The 5,000-nt window shown below is 39.7% G+C and overlaps 1 protein-coding gene across 1 annotated transcript in view; it reads right to left on the bottom strand.

Moving 5' to 3' along the window:
• LOC135111737 (GTP-binding protein Di-Ras2-like) overlaps positions 1–5,000 on the bottom strand; it is a 180,668-nt gene that overhangs the window by 158,294 nt on the left and 17,374 nt on the right. The gene's annotated exons all lie outside the window — the stretch shown is intronic.

Here is a 5,000-nt window from a genome sequence, read left to right as displayed (position 1 = left end):
TGCCTTCCCAGGTGTTATAGCCGTCTTCCTATTGTGGACTGCGTGGGTCCCGTGTCCATGTTTGTGTTTTCTCTGTTCCCTCAGTATCAAGTGCTAATTACCTTCTCTTTCCTGGGTAGTATGACCGCTTGTCATTCTCCCTGCTTCATTCATCTTCTCCAGTTTTTCTTTCTTCTTACTTATTATATCTTCTTTTATTCTTTCTTCCTCCTTATTTTGTCTTCTTTCTTCTTTTCTTCTTTCTTCTTCCTTGACAATAAAATATATACTGTGATGTGGGATCACCACACTAGTAGTAGTAGTAGTAGTAGTAGTAGTAGTAGTCGTAGTAGTAGTAGTAGTAGTAGTAGTAGTAGTAGTAGTAGTAGTAGTAGTAGTAGTAGTAGTAGTAGCAGTAGTAGTAGTAGTAGTAGCAGTTGTTGTTGTTGTTGTTTTTGTTGTTGTTGTTGTTGTTGTTGTTGTTGTTGTTGTTGTTGTTGTTGTAGTGGTGGTACTGATACAGTGCAAGTAATCAGTAACAAAAAGAGGAATTACAAAACCACCAAAAGAAGGACGAATGCAAAGAGAACACAGAAGAAAAGAAAATAAAGAACACAAAAAAGAAAAACACATAATTTACAAACCAGAAAAACACAACAAAACTAAGAAGACGAAAATATAAGAAACAGAAGAAGTAAAGAAGGTATATGAGTACAAGAGTATCAGGATGAGGAAGAGAGGACCAAAGAGAAGGAGGAGGTGGAGGAGGTGGAGAAACACGAGTGGAGGAGCGCCAGGTGACAGAGAGGCCATCGTTTTACGAGGATGAGGCACGAGTACCTCTTAGAATAGAGCCTTGTGATATGCCCTTTTTACTACGAAGTAACGTGAGAGGAGAGAGGGAGGGGAGGGGAGGGAAAAGGAGAACAAGAGGACAGGAAGACAGGAGAAGGGGAGAGTAGAGGAGAGGAGACGAGAGAAGGAGATGAGGAGAGGAGGACAGGAGGAGATTGGGAGAGGAGAAAGAAGTACAGAAGAGGAGGAGAGGGGACAGAAGGAGAGGAGAGGGGGAGAGGAGGACAAGAGGACAGGAGATGGGGAGAGGAAGGAGAGGAGAAGAGGACAAGAGGAGAAGAGGAAGATAAGGATAGACAAAGTTGGACATCTCTTCTCCTCCTCCTCCTCCTCCTCCTCCTCCTCCTCATCTTGGAAGGAACAAACGTGGTCATTTTTCACAAGACAGAAGAAGAGAGACTGTTTCGTTTTTTTAAGTTTACAGACTAAGTTTGAATTATGCGTGACTTTCTCAACTCCAACTTGACGTGACGCAGAGTTTGTAAGGCGTTTTGTTTTGAAAGGAAGGACGATACTGTCTCAAGGTTTTGTTTGTTTCCTATTCTTAAACGATTCAGCGTCTCGCCTCGACTGCTTTTAATTCCACACGCTCCAGTGGAAGTTACTAGGGTTTTTAAAGGTGGGTTCGTGATTCTAGTGATACTTTAACAAAGGATTCTACAGCATCACTGGTTAAAAAAAATAAAATAAATAAATAAATAAATAATAATAATAATAATAATAATAATAATAATAATAATAATAATAATAATAATAATAATAATAATAATAATAAAGATAATAAATAATACACCCATGATAACTTGGCTCATCATTTTACACCCTCTGAAAATACGAGTTTTATGAAGGTTTTTTACGTATTTTTTTCCCATTATCAGTCGCTTATATTTTTTTTACATACTTTTTTTGTACTGTAGTTTTTTGAATAGTTTGTTTTGAAAAGAAGTAATGGCATCTTTTGGATAGCATACGAGAGTCTAGGTAATTTTCCCAAGTTACCTAACCTTCCCTAACCTAACCTCTCCTAATCTAACCTAACCTATTCAAATCCAACCCAATCCAACCTAACCTAACCTATGCCATGAACTCTGTCAACTGACCTACCTTATCAACTTACCTATACCACTTAACTAACCTAACTTACCTATACCATTAACTCCAACCATTCAGTTACCTGCCAAACCTAACAACTACGCAATTAATTTCAAACATTTAGTTACCTACCTAACCTGACGGATCACCACCACTACCTCGGGACATTCCGTTGCCTAACCAGCCTATCTTTCATCACGCGCAACGTTTCGACATCAGCAGCATCGTAATGTCTAATAAAGGCACCATGTTGCAGGCGATCACACAGCCGCCCGGAGCTTGCTGCAGAGAGTGACAACACACACGAGGAAGAAAACATGCAGCGGCCGACTCCAGTGATGCAATGGCTCACTTTCATCACTTCCATCCCTTTCTCCTCCACAGCAGCAGTGAATTTGCAGAACATTTTTTTACCTTTTTTCTGCTCCGTAACATTCAAAGTAGTACAGAAATAGTTTGCGTGAACATGTAAAGAAAGAATAAAAGATTAATTTTGTATTTTCTAAGCTACATAACCATTTAACAAACTTCTGAAAAAAAAAGCATCTGGAAATTTGTAAGGGATTACGGGGATTATGGAAAAACAGAACAACTATCATTAATCTTTGTATCTTGTATAAGAGCAAGGAACTGTTGAATATATCATTTCCTTTTAGTAACTGTAGTCTGTACGTAACAAAAATGATAGACTACTAAAGTTCTGAATATCCTAAATACTTATATTAAATACTTATATCCTGTCTCTTAAGGTACAGTTATATATTCCAATGCATAAGAAAAGAAAGAAGTTAAAAAGATACAGGAATCGTCGCAATATTAAGAAAAAACTGACGTGGCGCAGCTGAGAGGAAGGCTGAAAGAAGGGTGGCCAAGGAGAGACGGGAATGGACGCCGAGGAGCAACAGACGCAATGGAAGGCCAAGGAAAAGCTGGAGAGGTCTGTCAGTTCAGTTCAGTTGTTGGTGGGGAATGCAGCCTTCGTATCGGCTCCCTGGTGCTCCTCTTGGTCTGATTTTCAGTTCGTTATACTCTTCCGGTGTGTTCCCTTTTCTTCCACACATTTCAAACACTGTTGTCTTCGTTTCCTCCACTAGTCTTTCATAAAATATTACTTCTTTTACACTGTTCTCCGCTTCTATCAATTTTAATCAAAGATCTGTATAACCTGATACGCATTCTCCTCCATTGATCTTTCATTATACAGCACTTCTCCAATTACACTGTCCTCCTCTTCTACATATGATCTTTGTATTGATTTTATTCCGAGATCTGTATAACGATCAGAGCTTTCATTGGCATCATTGTTCCAAGGCCACACAGACGATTTGTTACGTTCTCACATTTATTTATTTTTTTTTTATTTTACTGGAGGTGCAGAACATTCTTAAACCGTCACTAAAAACATGAAAAACAACTCTCTCTCTCTCTCTCTCTCTCTCTCTCTCTCTCTCTCTCTCTCTCTCTCTCTCTCTCTCTCTCTCTCTCTCTCTCTCTCTCTCTCTCTCTCTCTCTCTCTCTCTCTCTCTGATCGTCAACAAAATCCCAGGCCGGTATGAGTCCAGCGTTTGCTGCTCCTGGTCACGAAGCACAGTAGTGGAGAGTGAGGGACGTCTGTCACTTATGGGAGCGCGGGATAATCTTTTTGTCCCCTTGTCTTTTCCTCGGCAGTTCCTCGAGGGGACTCAGCACGCGTCTTGTACTCATATTAACTGTTACCCTCCCCCTGCCCCCCCCCCCCACTTCCCTTCTCCCTGCTTCGCTCTCCACTTCAGAGTGTGTATTCTTTCCAACGGTTCGTGTCTCAATGCCGATGTCACAGTCGCTTAGTAACATTCCCAACCAAAAGCCTTACCAACCTGGTGACACGCATTAACACCTCGATCTGCTTTCACAGTCATTGTTTTCGTGTTTCGGTAATCCCCAGCCTGGTGACGATCATAAAACGAAGACCTCTGATTCAGTAATGTTGGTATGTCTGAGCGCCCTTATTAGACAAAAATAAGTTAGTTATTGACAAAAGAACTGACCATACCAACAGTAAAAAAAATAAATAAATAGATAAAAATAAAAGAAAGGAGAAAGAAATGAAAGACGTCAGTGATGCCTTCGAAACGGCATATCCATCTACTACTATTATGGTTACATTTTGTGATTTTGTCTAATAGGGGCGCTCCGGCATACCAACATTGCCGAATTAGAGATCTTCGTTTTGTTATGATCGTCACCAGGTTGGGGATTACCGAAACCACGACAACAACGACTGGGAAATCGGATCGAGGTGTTGGTAATGCGTGTCTTCAGGTTGGTAAGGCTTTTGGTTGGGAACGTTACCAAGCGACTGTGAAATCTGCCCTTAGTGACTTTTTTTTCGGTGTTGAGTTCTGGGTCCGTTAATTACGTTCCTGCCTCTTCTCTAAACAAAATTTATAAAAAGTCTTTCATTTCCTGCTTCGTGTGTGTTTCTGATACTCGAGTAGAAAAGTTGTATTGTTCTCATCCTCAATGTGACGTAAAAATGGAGTTTTTTTTTTTTTTTTCTACATTTTCTTTCTGTCCGTATCCTGAGCTCCAGAGACTAAAATATTTAATACTGTTTAATGTCAAATAAAATCTTGAATGTAACGTTCCTCTCTCTCTCTCTCTCTCTCTCTCTCTCTCTCTCTCTCTCTCTCTCTCTCTCTCTCTCTCTCTCTCTCTCTCATGTTATTTTCGTCCTGTATGTAATATTGTAATATTTTTCTCTCATTCTTTCCTTTTTCTTTTTTTTCATTCTTCCTTTTTGTTTCTGTCTCTGTCGTGTTATTGTTATCCTGAATGTAATATTGTTCTTGTTATTTTTTTCTCCGTCTATTTCTTCCCTCCTTTCTTTCTTTCTTTCTCATGGACGCCAGAAAATGTGATGCTTAATAATGCTCAAAATCAAATAGAAACGTACAAGTCACACTGGCCTGATCTTCACTTTAATATTGTTGTCGTGACAGACTGCACTCCCTTTCACTTCTCTCTGCACCCTTGCGCTTTCCCAGGACGCCCAAGAGTTAAATATTTAATAACATTCAATATCAAGTGAAAAA

Source organism: Scylla paramamosain, chromosome 22, assembly GCF_035594125.1.
Source record: "Scylla paramamosain isolate STU-SP2022 chromosome 22, ASM3559412v1, whole genome shotgun sequence".
Lineage (NCBI taxonomy): Eukaryota > Metazoa > Arthropoda > Malacostraca > Decapoda > Portunidae > Scylla > Scylla paramamosain.
Note: the sequence above shows the minus strand (reverse complement) of the source record. Positions and strands in the feature narration are given on the sequence as shown.